A 17873-nucleotide genomic window follows, 5' to 3' on the forward strand; every position below is an offset into this window, starting at 1 on the left:
AGCTTGAGTCAAAAGTGCTAGGATAGCTATATCTATGCTATCTTATGGTTAGATAAACAGAAGATTAAACTGGTACAACAGAGAGACCGCGCTTATAGCTGACGGGAGAAGTCCGACCAACTATGCGGCTTTATGCACCTCCTACCTCCTAATCCGAAAGTGGAGGATTACTGGGCACAGACAGAGCTGTCACCACTTGCCGGCTACCTCTACAAACCGTGGGAAAGGGCGACATCGAGCAACACTTAACTAATCTAAACACCACTTGGGCTTCATTTATCTCTTATGGTCATTTATTATTGGTGATGTTTGTCCCTCAGCAAACATTTATCCCTCAGCATGTCCTATGTTTGTCCCTCACATTGTTTATGTTTGGGTTTCATGAAGCACTGTTGAGGGATTGTTTATGAATGATACCAACAGGGGATGTTTGTTGTGCTTTCCTAAAGAACAAATATAGTAAATTGAAACCTTTTGCCGAGATAAATGTTAGCACGAATTCATAATTCTGCCGCAATCACCAATGATCCCATATAAGCAGATGGTCATGGATCGTTACCCCTCGATGTGCAGCACAGCAGGAGATTGGAGTTGACTTGTTCCAACATAGTTGCATGTTGAAGTAGAGGAAGTAGTCATTCACGTCACGAATAGATCGTCTCCTCCTTGCTGATCAACATTGCAATAGTAGTAGCACCTCCACGGAGTCCACACGTGTGGGAGAGGGAACGCCGTGCACTAATGTGCTAGCACTATGCACAAGGCTGGAAGGGAGCGGCAACCAAGAGGAGGGAGGACGACTAGGGTTTAAGCGTGGATGGGTGGTGGGGCCCTTAGCCCCCTCCCACATATATGGAGCATGCTAATGGGCCTCAACCATGTAGGCCTAAGCCTAATCGCTCATGGATCATTATCCTTATGGGCCTTTAATCCTCATTGTTATGATTGCCTCTTGGGCATATCACCAATAATAAATGACCATAAGGGTTCTCAATTTTGGAGATTTATCATGAAACCCAAACATAAACAATGTGAGGGATTTCTTCTTCTGGGAGGATACTTGGCTGCTGGAAACACCTCTGAAAATAGCCTTTCCTAATACTTACAGATTCAGTAGGAGGAAGCATTTGAAACCGCTAGAATTTCCACATGAGATTGCTACAATAAGAACAACTCTTTGGCAATAAGAAAATAGTTCATCAAAATAATTACGAAACCTAGGCATTGACACCTCCCTATCCTCATCTTCCTCATCAATTTCCAAAACAACATGTTCTTCTTCCTCCTCGACGTCCACCTCAACTTAGCCTCCAACTACATTATCCAGAGATTCTCCTTCCACATTGGGTTCACCAATATCTGATTCATTTCCATCATAACCTAAAGAAATTTCATCATGATCCATATCTTCCTCCTCCTCCATAAATGTACCATCATCAAAATCATCGCAAGTGACAGCCATATCAAAATCCAAAAGACAAACCCCATTAGAAAGTATTTAGATATCCTGGGAAATGGTAGACCCATGAGTAAGATATTGAACATGAACAAGGACTTCCTATACTTCCTCAATTGGTTCAAACGTTCTAGTTGTAGGGCTTATTTTAGCAACCGCCTCCCAACAAACCATATTAGCAGTCTCAACTAAATCCTTGTACTACCTCCAATGCAACTCAAATTCCAATTTCATCAAAACATAATTAGACCGAGCTCTACCACAGTCAAATTGGCCTCTTATAGAAATTTCACCAAGTGCATAATAATATTTTGATATCACAGGGTATAGTAATTCTTATAGATGGTGGACTATTAAACAATTCAACATCTTCATTCAAATTCTCAAACTCTCCATTTTCTTTCACAATACCCCCATGGAACAACAGAAACTAATCAGTCAGTCCATCTACAAAATAAAAGTACTTCCACATTTATATGTCTAGTGAATGGTACATGATAAAGATTTCATGATATTCCACCGCAAATTTCAATGACTATTGATCTTCAATTGTACGACTATTGAATGAAAGATACTAAGAAAACGATGTTCTTCAAACCAACAAAATAAATCCTACATGACTTTCGACTCCCACATTACTTACTTGTAACACCCAGTTTACAAAAGGACATAAACCGAGCAATCATATACGTGCCAGGATCAAGTCACACGTATATACAACAGAATGAACAGTATATCACAGCATATCACGTAAAGAGATATAATAAATGAGTACGAATGTTATTTATTCTATTAATGAAAAAAAGTCTGATACAAATATGCGTAAGCGTAGAACAAGTACGAAACTCTCTCTGAAGCTGGGCGCCACAGGGACGTCGACTGGGAGACGACCGCCTAGAAGTCCTCGTACTCCTGGTAGCTCCGGGTGAACTCCTCCACGTCGCCGGGAACTGAGCAGCAGTAGGGTGTCCCCAAAGAGAACAAGAGGAAAAGAGTAGAGTAGGCAAGAGTGAGTACACAACTTGTACTCAACAAGTATAACACAAACTATGAAGCTCTAAGGTTGGCTGACTCAACTGCATTAGCTTTTAATCTTAGCAAAATTTTATTAAAGCTAATTACTACAAGTGGATGAATTACCATAAACCCAGTTACATAGAAATTAATCAAAATTAATTATGAACTACTAAGAACCAAACCAAACCAAACCACCCGGGGAACCCCCCTAATCAAAGGAGAATAACCCCACTAATCAAAAGGAGGATCTAGGCCGCTCATAACCATGAGCACGGCTAGTATACCAGTTTTACACTCTGCAGAGGTTGCACATCTTTACCCATAAGTCCTGAGCTACGCTAGTTGTTCATGACACTTCCGTAGGTGAGATGACTAGCAAACTCACTACGAGGCTGTTACAAAGAATCTCGTTGGTAAGGAGTAACCGCGAGGGTTGGATCGGTGACTATGGAGCAGGTCTAGTGGGCGTCAAGACACAAAGCACAGACGAGGCCACTCAGTACGAGGGCCATAGAAGCTTACCACCCTTGCCCCGCAGGTAAGTTACTCCAAACCAAAAAGGCCTAATTAGTAAGCCAAGACCGTCCCATTCCAGTGTTGTGTTAGCGCTGTTGTCCCAAGTTGTCGCTCTATAAACCGGTACTTATGGAGAGTCGCCAACCAAGCACTAAGCACCATGCTGGCCCCCTAAACCAAGTTTCTAACAAAACATACTTTTAAGCCACTCAAGTACACGGCACAGAGGGTCGGCTTCAGAATTAAGTTGCATAAGATTATTAACAAATTAATTAAAAAGGACCATTATGTGTGAGAGCACAGTAACCTAGCACAACTAACCAAAATGCAACCCAAGGTAAATATATATAAAGGATAAATGTGGCTAGGAAATCCTTATAGGCATACAATATTAAAATGCAGTATGAAAATGTATTTAAAAGTGATAGGTGGTGTTCATGTTATACTTGCCTTCCTCAAACTGCTCCTGCTGCTCAAAGGTCTCTACAGAAGGTGGCTCCTGGTACTCCTCCGAAGGATCAACATCTACTCACGATCGCAACGCCAAAACAAAGTCCAGCACATACACATACATGCAAACAAAGGCAAAAGCTAAGAAACAGTACAACAATACATAAAAACAGCAAACAAAACAGAGCTAGAACTATTCTACGTGTTGCAACGATCGCGCGGACATAAAGAACGCCTAAAACGGAGCTAGAACACGAAATCTAGGGCTAAAACAGCAAACAAAACAGAGCTAGAACCCCGGCCACCTCGAGCCCTCGGTAAGAATCAGTGCCGCCCCTTTGTCCTTTTACGCTAAGTTTTAGGTCGCGTAGCGCACCGTAGGTGCCAGTGCACCGGCCGCCGGCGCTCCTCCGCTACCGCGCCATGGCCAGGCTTCTCCCTGCTGTGCCGTAGCCCCGAGCTAAACCCTGTGTAGTTTGGCCTTACCGTGTAGAAGCCCCCAGCAGCTGAACCCGACCCGAATCGGGGTCGGAACTGCGTTAACGCAGTTCGCCGGCGACCCCGTGCCGCCCCTCGCTGTGGCGAGCCGCGTGCGATCCCTAAGCACCCCTTCCGAGCGCCCAGGTGGATCACGCGTTCCGCGCTGATCGCCACTGACCCAAATCCCGGTCGAAACGACCCCCGGAGCATCGAATTCGACGAACTCCGGCGAGCCCAGCGCGACGCCGCCACAGGAACCTACCTCCGGCGACCTAGCGCCGCCGGACCCGCGCGCTCAATCCTCCCCGCCGTCCGATCCCGAGTGGACGCGCACGATTAGAACGGCATACCCGTTGGATTTGGACCGCGAGATCATGATCCAACGGATCAGATCTGCCCATACCGGTTCGGACTGGCCTTTTTGTTAAAGAGCCCCTGCACTTTTCGGGAATCAACCCACCGCCCTATCCAGTTCAAAAGTATTTCCAACCAGACCATGTTTTTAGCATTTAGGCCCCTGAGCTTTCTAGTTTTAGAACCCACAGTCCAGCCCGCGTGTTTTTACTTGCCGACCCCCAGATCTACCCTTTAATTATGTTTTACTCCCTGGTTTTTGGGCAGAAGCCCTTAGAACCTTAGTTTTCTCACAGTTTCGTCCTTAAACCTTGTTTTAGCCCTAGATTTCGCGTTCTAGCTCCGTTTTAGGCGTTCTTTATGTCCGCGCGATTGTTGCAATGTGTAGAATAGTTCTAGCTCTGTTTTGTTTGCTGTTTTTATGTATTGTTGTACTATTTCTTAGCTTTTGCCTTTGTTTGCATGTATGTGTATGTGCTGGACTTTGTTTTGGCATTGCGATCGTGATTAGACGTTGATCCTTCGGAGGAGTACCAGGAGCCACCTTCTGTAGAGACCTTTGAGCAGCAGGAGCAGTTTGAGGAAGGCAAGTATAACATGAACACCATCTATCACTTTTAAATACATTTTCATACTGCATTTTAATACTGTATGCCTATAAGGTTTTCCTAGCCACATTTATCCTTTATATATATTTACCTTGGGTTGCATTTTGGTTAGTTGTACTAAGTTGCTGCGCTCTCACACATAATGGTCCTTTTTTATTAATTTGTTAATAATCTTATGCAACTTAATTCTGGAGCCGACCCTCTGTGCCGTGTACTTGAGTGGTTTGTGCGTCCTTAAAAGTATGTTTTGTTAGAAACTTGGTTTAGGGGGCCAGCACGGTGCTTAGTGTTTGGTTGGCCACTCTCCATAAGGACTGGTACATAGAGCGACAACCTGGGACAACAGCGCTACCACAAGACTGGAATGGGATGGTCTTGGCTTACTAATTAGGTCTTTTTGGTTTGGAGTAACTTACCTGCGGGGCAAGGGTGATAAGCTTCTATGGCCCTCGTACTGAGTGGCCTCGTATGTGCTCTGTGTCTTGACGCCCACTAGACCTGCTCCATAGTCGCCGATCCAATCCTCGCGGTTACTCCTTACCAACGAGATTCTTTGTAACGGCCTCGTAGTGAGTTTGCTAGTCATCTCACCTACGGAAGTGTGATGAACAACTAGCGTAGCTCACGACTTGTGGGTAAAGATGTGCAACCTCTGCAGAGTGTAAAACCGGTATACTAGCCGTGCTTACGGTTATGAGCCACCCAGATCCTCCTTTTGATTAGTGGGGTTATTCTCCTTTGATTAGGGGGGGGGGGTTCCCCGGGTTGTTTGGTTTGGTTTGGTTCTCAGTATTTCATAATTAATTTTGATTAATTTCTATGTAACTGGGTTTATGGTAATTCATCCACTTGTAGTAATTAGCTTTAATAAAATTTTGCTAAGATTAAAAGCTAATGCAGTTGAGTCAGCCAACCTTAGAGCTTCATAGTTTGTGTTATACTTGTTGAGTACAAGTTGTGTACTCACTCTTGCCTACTCTACTCTTTTTTTCTTATTCTTTTTGGGGACACCCTACTGCTGCTCAGTTCCCAGCGACGCGGAGGAGTTCACCTGGAGCTACCAGGAGTACGAGGACTTCTAGGCGGTTGTCTCCTAGTCAACGTCCCTGTGGCGCCCAGCTTCAGAGAGAGTTTCGTACTTGTTCTATGCTTCCGCATATTTGTATCAGACATTTTTTCATTAATGGAATAAATAACATTCGTACTCATTTTATTATATCTCTTTACGTGATATGTGCTGTGATATACTGTTCATTCTGTTGTATATACGTGTGACTTGATCCTGGCACGTATATGATTGCTCGGTTTATGTCTTTTTGTAAACCGGGTGTTACATTACTACCACCCAAAGCAATGGTATGAAACATACTAATATTCTTTAGCGAATCATTGGCATCCAAGGGATCCACTGAGTGAGAGTATGTTGGGGGGGGGGGGGTGACTCGTGATCGTGCGATGCTTATCTCTTGGCTGCAGATGCACTTGTTGTTGTTACTGGTTTTGCTAAGCTTGCAAGTTTTGCACGGTGGCGGTGAAATTCTACAACAACTGCATCTGGGCTGCCAAGAATTGCTCCATTGCTAGGTTTGGTGGTGGAGGTGGTGCTTGATTCTGTCAGTTAACTATGAGCATGCCTTGTGCTTGGAATGTCTCGGATAAGGGTGATGATTTGATAAGATGTGTTGAGTAGAAGAGAGCGAAGATACAAACCCAAAACAAGTTTAAAACATTTTATTTAAAGAAGCAAAACAAAACTCCAAAACAAGCACTTGACCACAAAGCAAGCATTATTACATCATTTGTCCTCACAAGAACGGTTCTAATGAGATAAAATGTTAAAAGGATGACCAGCCTAAAAACCTAGCCTAAAAGATCTGTGATAGAGCCAGGTGCGGTTCTAATGAGATAAAATGTTAAAAGGATGACCAGCCTAAAAACCTAGCCTAAAAGATCTGTGATAGAGCCAAGTGCGCCGTAGCGAAGCTTCTTGCATGGCTGTGACATAAAAGGACAGAGAGGCTCTTCTACATCCTCAGGTTGATCCTCTCCAACGAGCTAGGCCTCCAATTATACGATCTTGGCTTCAGCCTCTTGTAGCTTCTCGCGTGTGTTGTCCAGCTCGGCAGTGGTGCCCTCAAGATCAATGTTGAGAGCAGCGGTGACTCGGGCAAGGATGTTAGGGTGATTCTCTCTAGCTTCTCCCAGTAGTATTATTTTGTCCTCAGTCCCATTGGTACAACGAGGAAGGTGACGATAGTCGGTGAAGCTCAGTTCCTACCGACGAGTGTAACAGAGGGACGAAAGGGCTCTCCTGTCGGCGTTGCTAATGGAGGCGGCGTAGGTAGTGTGGGGTGTTGACGCTCACTAACGACCATTTCTAGGACTCAACTTTATCAGAAAATTATGAGAGTTTGCATTTCTAACACGCATCTTTCAAATAAACCCCTAAACCACACTTTACTTTCTAGAATATGCAAGATGTGTTTTTGAGCTAATTTGCAAGTTGCAAGCACACTTTGGCCCGATATAAAATCACAGGAATTATGAGAGCACTGATTCAGACCGGCATAGGATAGGCCATACCCCAGAGTTAGGACAAGAGGAGGCCCAGGACAGCCTGTTGGACGAAGCTGGGGGCGGTTGGCGCACCTGGGCTGTCGACCGACCAAGCCCATGGGCCCCACCGCCTCAACTTCGTCACGTGTCGCCTCCTTACTGGTTGCTTAAGGCGGTTCAGCAAGTCCCAGCCCGTGGCTCCCTCCTATGAATACAAGAAGAGGGGGTATAGATTAGAACACACGCACACGCACACTACCTCACCTCTCATCTTAAGGCATTCTAGCCTAGTCTATAGGCTTAATGGAGTTTAGGAGAAGTCTAGGAGTCATCGAGTCCCTGGAGTTGCTCGGGAGTTCTGGTATGGGTTCATTTCTAGTTCTCTCTTGTAATATTCGGTCGTTTGTAATAGAATTAGACTATGGTTACCGATATCTGCTCAAAGTATGTTCTGAGTTATCGGATATATGCTTCATGATCTGGTTGCGTTATCATTCGATGCTTGCATTACATGACCGCCTTGTGCTTGCGATGGTTAACTGGTCTTAGAACTCTATCAACTGTTCTAGTATTTGTATGTTTGGTCTAGTATGATGTCTGTCCATCCGGAGGGCGGGGGCTCCGCACGGGATACTAGAGTATCGCTTACTAGTGTAGACATGGTGTCTAGGCTAGATAAGTGTTGCTCGATGTCAACCTTTCCCATGGTTTGTAGAGGTATACGACAGGTGGTGACATCCCTGTGTTGGCATTTCTTAAGTCGATACCAGGTTTGCGATGACCTTGGTAACAACCTCAGAATTGCCTATTGGCGGTTCTTAGTGCAATCACTAGAAATGAGGGCGCCGAACCCATCCTAGCAACTGCACCCAAGGGGTGCCACTCTCGTGGTATAATCAATATGATAACAGATGGATCTGCAAGCACACGGATATACCATTGTAGCATTTCACCCGAAGAGTAAGGGTATCGTCATTTATTTGTGTCCCAAAGGACGGCAGCAGCAAAGGTATTGTACTTATCATTCACCATGACATTGTGCCTCAAGAAATAGGCAGAACTCTAACAGGGGTAAGTCCAGGTAAAGAATAAGCAAGGATAATGCGACACAGCACAGAACCACACTCCAAGAGGAAGGAATAAAAGAGAGAAATGACAAAAGAAAGAGACTACTCTATCCTACGTTAACTCAGCTGGAGTTTAGGCTAGATTAGATGTCCTAGTGCTTCTATCCAAAGCTGGGGTTGTGTTAGGACATGGTTAGGACTGCAGGTGCCAGGAAAATGGGATAGCGGGGAGAAGGTCCCACACTGGAGAATGTCTAGTTCCGTTACCTCTTTACATGAACTCCTACACCGAACCCAAACTTCGGGGAGTACGCTAAACGCAACACCGTTGTTATGCTAGACGGACAGGGCTGTCACCACCTGCCGTCTACCCCAGTCACACCATGGAGCATAGTCATATCCAAAGGATCCCGCATACCTGAGCACCACGCTCGTGTACGAAGTCACTACTCTAGTGTCCCAGGTCTTCCACCCTTCGGATGGACGAGTAAAACACTAGAGCAAGCCCGAAAGCACAATGAACCTCTATCCGTACCTGGATCATCTGGCCTAACCAAGACCTTAGCATAACTCATGAACGAACTAAGCATGGATTGATAAACTATCAAAAAAGTAAAGCAACCATCACATATCTCTATATTATGAATAGAAGTTTGACAAGTCGGATACAAATCCATACCGGGAGCCGAGGATTGCTCAAAGACCCTGAGGACGACTTGCTCGCTAAAGAAGAACTAGCCTAGCTCCACTACCTAGCTAAGAGAGCAAGAGAGAGGAGAGCCTTCTTGGAATGATGGAATGAGAGTGTGTGTGTGTTGAGGGGTTCCTGCCAAATGCACATATGGAAGGTGATTAGGTGCCTTGCCCGTGACTCCTCCCCGAGATGCACCTGGACGCGTTGCAGGCCAGGTTCGGCCGACCCTAGGGATCGGCCGACCCCACCTGTCAGCCAAACAAGCTGATCTTCTGCTGGATGGTATATTCTTTGATCCTTATCCTTATCCTCTGGTACATTTTGCGTGGTGGCCCCGTTTTTGACATGTGGGCCCTCTTTGTAAGTGTGTGACGCCGGATGCGATATTCTGCATAGTTGTACTGCGTCTACTGCGTGTTTTCATCTTATTTCGCTCTTGCTCATCTGAAATGTACAAAACTTGAAAACAACTGTGGAGCAAGGTTAGTGATACAAATATGTGAGTAAGGCATATGATTTTCCTTTATTATTGAGTATAGTTGATGGGTGAAAATGGCACTGAAGCTCCGTCAACAACTCCCCCATGCTAGCCCTTTGCTCGTCCCGAGCAAAGTTTTAGACTTAGGTTGTTGATCAGGAGTTGCTATAATGTCGCATCCCTGTCTTATGCACAAGGCACAACCGAGTGTTCTTACCTTCATTCTGAATAAGTTGGCCTTGTTCGCACCTTTTACCTTACTCCTGTGGGGCTTATAGCATAATCCTCATCTTTAGCGGTTGAGGGTCAGAACGGCTTGTAGACTACCACTTACCACTCCTTTGTTCAACCGTCAATCCGGAGGTTTTATAAAGTTTTTCAAACAAAATTTGTAAGTTCCTTGGGTGATCTCTCGGATCGCTCAATTATGTTTCATTCCTCACCAAGGCCTTTCATGCTCCTTTCTTTTCCATCCTACTTCTAATGGCTCTTTTTTTTGGTGGATCTGTAGGTATGGAGGATATGAAGGTAGACTTGCTTCTCATATTTTGCTAAGTCAAAGACCGGATCCAAAGGAGAAACAAGTTATAAGCCTTGATCAAGATGTGGAAGTGTGTGGATATTTTTGGTGGATGATGGATGAAAACTCCTTTATATGAATTCTCTCTCCCTTTTAATATATTTGATATGGGCTATATTTTCTTCTCTTTTTTTTTGACATGCCTTGTGGGCATGTGGCATACCTTCTTTGGGTATGCATCTTTTCTTCTCTTTTTTTTAACATGCCTTGTGGGCATGTGGCATACCTTCTCTTGGGTATGCATCTTTTATTTCTTTTTGTATAGCCCATTCGTTATGATGATAACTTTGGAGAGAGATAGACATGGCACAACATGGAGTTTTATTTGTGGGTGGACGGAGGATGTACTTACTATCTTCCAAGTATAGAAGTATAGCATGTGAGTGGACGTGTACATGAAATGATTCTCTCAAAGGGTCACAACAATTTGACAAAGCTCAATGAGAAAACAAGTTGCATATATGGAAAGGCTTTTCAACTTATAACTCATATGGCTATAGATGGGAATTGCATATCACCGAGGAACTTTATTTTTTTTTGTATTTTTGCAAAGAATAGATCCGGATATCAAGCATCACTTAGGAGAAGATCATAGCGACTCTTTTCAGCCATATCATAACCCACAACAACCTAGATTCGGATTTTGCTTTTTGCTATGCACAAGTTTCAAGCTTAAGGTTTGAACAACTAGCCACCAAACTCAAAACTTAGGAAGAATACAAGGTTGTAACTGGGCATATGAAAGGAACTAACAGAGCAACTATTCATCATCTCAACAAGGAAAAACTACACATGCTTACTACACATACTGAAAAGCAAGTGAATATATTTTTTTGGTTTTCAAAGGTTTTGGCAACTTTTATTTGATTTTAGTTATGCAAATTTTTATAGATTTTAAGAATTTTGCAAATTTTTGTTTGGTTTCATGCAAGGTTTTGAAAGCGGTAAAGATAGAGTTTGATACAAGGTACCTCTCGTGGGGGTCCTCCCCCAAGCTAGCTTCAGGCTCACTGCTGTTGGTTGGGGTTAAACCCAGCCCAACGGTAGTAGGCCCACCACTCCTCCTGGGTCTGCTGCTGTTGCTGCTCCAGGTTGCGGATCCTCTCGCCTGTGTATCGCTGTCAGTTTTGAGTTGACTCGATGTGCTGGCCTGGCGACTCGTCGATGTTGGTGGTGTGCATGTTCAGCTCGCCCATCTGCCGAGTCAGAGTGGCGAAACCTCTGGACGAAGCTGTACGTCGCTGGGGTCCTCTGGAGATGGAGCTGGTGGACAGGTGCCCTGAGGCCTGCCGTGCCCACTCTGTGGAACTGGCACTTTTCCATGACGAACCTCCAGCCTCATATTGCTGCGGTTGAGGCTGAGGTTGCTGCTGCATGAATTCCTCCCTTCTAGCCCTGCTTCTTGTAACCCTGCTAGGAAGACCAGAAACACTATGTCAGCGGCTTTCCTCTTGTGGAACAAGAGGGATGGTTAGCGAACGGCAGTTATACAAATGATACCCCGCATTTGGCAACCAGATTTCATTCGCATAACCAAGTGAAAAAGAAAATCAAAGAGTCATCCGGGTCTTTCTTGAGCGTGTGGCCTTGAACCAAATACGCCTCATCGATCATAACACGGGGCTCCTCAGTGAAGGGAACGGGGTTCCCATCTAAGATTCCCATGTTTGATGCGATGCGGGTAACCAAAGAAGTGCATTCAATAGGACCCGTCATCCGAAAATTTATGAGCCATTGCTTAACCATTGCTTTTGCGGGGGAGATTCGGATCTTGTTGACCACGGCGTATAATATGATCAACTCATCATTTGGCACTGGTCGTGGATCTTCTCTTGGAAAGAGAGTGATATCCAACCACTTGTGCATCAAACGAAGAGTCGGATTTTGAATGTCATTGCACCGAGGTGCAAACTTGACATGAACAACTTGACCCGAAATCAAGCCCCAAAACTCATGTCGATCAAAACCGCGGCAAGCTTTTGCAATGGAAACTAGCAAGTGTGCGCTAAAACAAAGGAGGTGGCTGAAATTTCTCCAATTAAAATAGCGTTCAACTCCAAAAATTCGGAAAGAGACACCATCGTCCACCTCCCGAAGAGTGCAAAGAAACTGGATGGTGAGGAGACGAGAACCATTCTCCTCAACGGGCACAAAACCATCCCATCCAACCGCATGACAAACTCAAGCGAAGTCAACGTCCATACCTATTTTTTCGAGAAGGTTCGGATCGAAGGCTCTAGTATGACCAAAGCTTCGATTCTTGATCATTGCGTAGGCTTGACGCTCGCGGTCATCTTGCAAGTCGAGGTACGATGCATCATCTTCATCTATCTCCATGTCCTCGGCTTGCGGTTCTGCAGCTTGCACCTCAAACTGTTCTTCTTGTTCGTCTTGCTCATAATTCATCGTGGTCGTTGTCGGTGCAGGTTCGGAGGAATGACGAGAGCTTGACTCACCCCGTGAACGGGATGATCTTGACCCCGTCATCCTCTAGAGAGCTCCGGAAATCTTACATCCTGCACTTCACATACTTGCTACAAGAATGAACAAGAACGAACGAGAACAACTTGATTCGGGTTACGTTAGTGAAATGAAAATGAAACTCTTACCCGAATGTTGTTCCTCCAAGTGTGTGGACAATCTTGCAGCAAAGAAATGAGAGAGAGAGAGAGTGTTCTTGCGATCAAACTTGAGCCAAAATCCAATGGAAACCCGAGCAATAATGTGTGAGAGGGAGTGAGTGTGAAGAGAGTGAGCATGAGAGCTCCTCACCCCTCTCTCGGCCTCTATTTAAAGAGAAATAATCATGTGCACCCGAGGAGAGGCAAGCCACAGCAGTCAGGTAGCCGTTGGAGAAGGTAGAGCTCAGGAGTCGTTGGCCCTGGGTCGGCCGACCTGTGGGGTCAGCCGGCCCTAGGATGGGCCCCCTGGTGCCCCCTTTGGTCAGGTGATACCTCAATGGTTATAAACTTTGAAAATATGGTGCATGACCGAAAGTTTGTTCGAAAAGATGTCCAAATTATTTTCCCAATGGATTTTAAAACTCAGAAAATATTTTTGGTATTTTTTGTGAAAGGTGAAAATTTGCTAAAAAAATTCCAGCATGCAGAAAATAATTTTGAAAATTCCAAACATGCAGTGGAGAAATCAAATGAGGTGCAAAGAGAATTTGAAAAGGGTGGAGAAAGTAAATATGAGATAAATACCAATTTACCTTTGGCAAGGGCGCGTCGTTTATAGTCCGACGTGCACGACTTTTCTCCCTCATTCTTATCTTTGGTCGGCTCGTCCTGGAGAACTTGATGAAACCAAAATCTCGACCTTCCGCCACACCTTCTTTGCTTTCTTCTTTCTTTTAGGTGTGGAAGGTTGGTGTTCTGGCTGGGGCTCCGGTGCACCCTAGAGTGTTTGTCCTTCGCTGTCTTATTGTATCATGAATCGCTGCTCTTCCCTTTTCTTGAACCTGAAAAACATATCCTCCCTTCTGACACGGAAGCAGATTTCTCCTTTTCCGACATCAATCCTTGCCTTGGCGGACCTTAGGAAAGGTCACCCAAGTACGAGGTCGACTCCAAGGTCGCCCTCCATATCTATTACCACAAAGTTGGCAAGGACGAAGGAGTCTCGCACTTTTTACGAAAACATGTTCGGCTATTCCTTTGGGATATTGAATGGTTGAATCTGCAAGCTGTACAAGCATGGTTGTTGGGGAAAGAGCAGGATAATCAAGCGCTTCATATATTACCTTGGACATTATGTTTACGCTTGCCCCCAGATTGCATAGGCATCGCTCGAAGTGTTTGATGTAGATCGAGCAGCTGGTCATAGGGACCCCTGGATCCTCTTGCACTGCTGCCACCATGCCATCCCAAACATTGTTCCTTGGGGGATTGTACCTACCTGCATGATTAGTGCGTGGTGGCCTCCGAGACGAGTTACCTCGTCCGGTAGACACCATGCTAACATTTTCAATGGGAGTCTCGGGTTGCCCCGGGATCTTCCCACTCTCAACAGTAGGTAACGAAGCAGCAATTTGTGCAAGCTGGGTTTCGATCATTTTATTGAAACTTAACTGAATTTTAAGCGTGGAAGACAAAGTTTCAAGCTTTATATTTAAACTTTCCAGGGATTTGTCATTGGCCAAAAGCTTTTTATTTATATTTTTGTTGATTTTATCTTGGCCAAGAATAAGTTCTCTCAAGGGAGGTTGGTTTGAATTGAAATTCGAATTATAAGAAGGATTGTAGTTATTACCTCCCTGAAATGGTGGACGTGGCTGGCTCCACTCCTGGCCTCCTTGTTGTGGACGGTACCCGTTATTGTTGTTGTTGTTGAGATATGCGTAGTCTTCACGGGTTTCGGGGCAGTCGTTCCCCGAATGTCCATCATTACCACAGACTTCGCACGTGAAGTACAATTCCATGGCACGAGCATAGTTTTCTCTATGCTTCTTGAATTCGGCCCTTTTGCCGAGATGCTTCAGTAGGAGGTCCAGCTTGGCAACGATCATATCCGTTTTCTTGACGGTATGCGTGCCTTTTATACGGGGTTGGAATCGTTCATCGCTCCACCCCTGGTTGGAGACCATCTTCTCGACCAATTCTTTGGCTTTGGCTATGGTTAGGTCGAGAAAGGCTCCTCCAGCAGCAGCATCAATATTGGCTCGAGATGTCGTTGTGAGCCCATTGTAGAAGCTTTGCAGTACGAGCCACTCGTCCATGCCGTGGTGAGGACAGGCCAGGATGTATTCCTGCAGCCTCTCCCAAGCTTCTGGGATGGATTCCATCCCCGTCTGCTGGAAACTTGATATTTTCCCGCGCAGGGCATTTGTTTTGCCCAGCGGGAAGAATTTTGCGAGGAACACTTTGGAGCATTTGGCCCAGGTGTTGATGCCTTTTTCCTTATAAAACCACTGTTTCGCCTTCCTCAGGAGGGAAAAGGGAAACTGACGAAGCTTGACAACATCAGCGGTGACACCCCATATAACAATGGTGTCGCAGAGCTCCAGAAAATTCTGCAAATGAGCATTTGCGTCCTCATTCGGCTTGCCACAGAATGGGCTAGACTAAACCATGTTAATGAGGCTTGATTTTAGTTTGAAGTTCACGTCCCTGACGTTGATGTTGGGGCCAGTGGGCACATTGTTGGTGGAGGGGACGGAGAACTCGCGGAGAATTTTCTTAGCCATAGCCTCAAGAACAAGTGGTGCTTCCTGAATGGGTTCCTGTGCCGGGAGGATAGCGAGAGGAGGAACGACACGAGGTCGTGCCCTTCTCATGAGCCTCTCTGGATTGTCTGTGTAGTTTTCCGGCAGGGAGAAACCAGTCATACACTACCCCTGTCTTCTTTCAAATCAAAAATAAAAGAAGACATAAAGTGACAATAGCCTGAAAGAGTAAAGACTATATCCTGAGTACAAAGCCTAGATTAATATCAGCACAATATCTTTGTTCTCATGCCGTCCCCGGCAACGGTGCCAGAAATGCTTGTTGGCATTTCTTAAGTCGATATCAGGTTTGCGATGACCTTGGTAACAACCTCAGAATTTCCTGTTGGCGGTCCTTAATGCAATCACTAGAAATGAGGGTGCCGAACCCATCCTAGCAACTGCACCCAAGGGGTGCCACTCTTGTGGTATAATCAATACGATTACAGATGGATCCGCAAGCGCACGGATATACCATTGTAGCATTTCACCCGGAGAGTAAGGGTATTGTCATTTATTTGTGTCCCAAAGGACGGCAGCGGCAAAGGTATTGTACTTAACATTAACCATGACATTGTGCCTCAAGCAATAGGCAGAACTCTAACAGGGGTAAGACCAGGTAAAGAATAAGCAAGAGTAATGCGACACAGCACACAACCACACTCCAAGAGGAAGGAATAAAAGAAAGAGACTACTCTATCCTACGTTAAGTCAGCTGGAGCTTAGGCAAGGTTAGATGTCCTAGTGCTTCTATCCAAAGCTGGGGTTATGTTAGGACATGGTTAGGACTGCAGGTGCCAAGAAAATGGGATAGCGGGGAGAAGGTCCCGCACTAGAGAACGTCTAGTTCCATTACCTCTTTGCATGAACTCCTACACCGAACCCGAACGTCGGGGAGTACGCTAAATGCAACACCGCTGTTACAGCGGACAGACAGGGCTGTCACCACCTGCCGTCTACCCTAATCACACCATGGAGCAGGGTCATATCCGAAGGATCCCGCATACCTGAGCACCACACTCGTGTATGAAGTCACTACTCTACTGTCCCCAAGTCTCCCACCCTTCGGATGGACGAGTAAAACACTAGAGCAAGCCCGAAAGCACAACGAACCTCTATCCGTACCCGGATCATCTGGCCTAACCAAGACCATAGCATAACTCATGAATGAACTAAGCATGGATTGATAAACTATCAAGGTAGTAAAGCAATCATGACATATCTCTATATTATGAATAGAAGTCTGACAAGTCGGATACAATGCCATACCGGGAGCCGAGGATTGCTCAATGATCCCGAGAACGACTTGCTCGCTAAAGAAGAACTAGCCTAGCTCCACTACCTAGCTAAGAGAGCAAGAGAGAGGAGAGCCTTCTTGGAATGATGGAATGAGAGTGTGTGTGTGTTGAGGGGGGGAGAGGCCCTATTTATAGCTCTAGAGGTCGGTTCCTGCCAAATGCACATATGGAAGGTGATCAGGTGCCTTGGCCGTGAATCCTCCCTGAGATGCACCTAGACGCGTTGCAGGCCAGATTCGGCCGACCCCACCTGTCAGCCAAACGAGCTAATCTTCTGCTGGATGGTATATTCTTTGATCCTTATCCTTATCCTCTGGTGCATTTTGCGTGGAGGCCCCGTTTCCTCTTACATGTGGGCTCTCTTTGTAATGGTGTGACACCGGATGCGATATTCTGCGTAGTTGTACTGCGTCTGCTGTGTGTTTTCGTCTTATTTCGCTCTTGCTCATCTAAAATGTACAAAACTCAAAAAAATTGTGGAGCGAGGTTAGTGATACAAATATGTGAGTAAGGCATATGATTTTCCTTTATTATTGAGTATAGTTGACGAGTGAAAATGGAACTTAAGCACCATCAACACCCTGTTTGACCCCTAGTACTCCTCCACGTTCAGATTGGAGGGTAGGAGGTACATAAAGCCGCCTGGGTGCACGGGCTCCTCCTGTCATTTAGATAGCGGTCTCCCAATTGTGTAGTTTAATCTCTGACAAACTAACCATAAGACAGCATAGATATAGCTATCCTAGCACTTTTGACTCGAGCTCAAGCTTCTGCCTTTCTCCCTACCTATAGCATTTCTCTTGTTTATTTATCTTGAAGGTACTTTGTGTGTGTCACACTACCTCCTATCATGTTATCTATCTTACCCCTATTTATGCAATTGAATATCCAATCTAGATTAAGTTCATTAACTAGCCTATGTATCTTCATTCACCGCCTTCCCTATGGAAATATAAATGACACTCCGGTATACTCTCGGGTAAAATGCTACAACAGTATTTCATGCGCTTGTAGATTTATTTGTGGTTCATGAAATACCAGCCACCCCCTTGGCGTCTGTGGGCATCATCGCTGATTCTCAGTGGTGAAGTTGGTAGGCGTCAACAAGCATTT

At 45.2% G+C, this 17873-nt stretch overlaps 1 non-coding gene across 1 annotated transcript; it reads left to right on the forward strand.

Moving 5' to 3' along the window:
* Positions 1–14974: 14974 nt before the first annotated feature.
* Positions 14975–15078, forward strand: LOC120646606. The gene has a single exon (XR_005664507.1). It is a non-coding gene; the product is annotated as a small nucleolar RNA R71 (small nucleolar RNA).
* Positions 15079–17873: the final 2795 nt, after the last annotated feature.

This window comes from Panicum virgatum, chromosome 8K (genome assembly GCF_016808335.1).
Source record: "Panicum virgatum strain AP13 chromosome 8K, P.virgatum_v5, whole genome shotgun sequence".
NCBI classification, from domain to species: Eukaryota; Viridiplantae; Streptophyta; class Magnoliopsida; order Poales; family Poaceae; genus Panicum; species Panicum virgatum.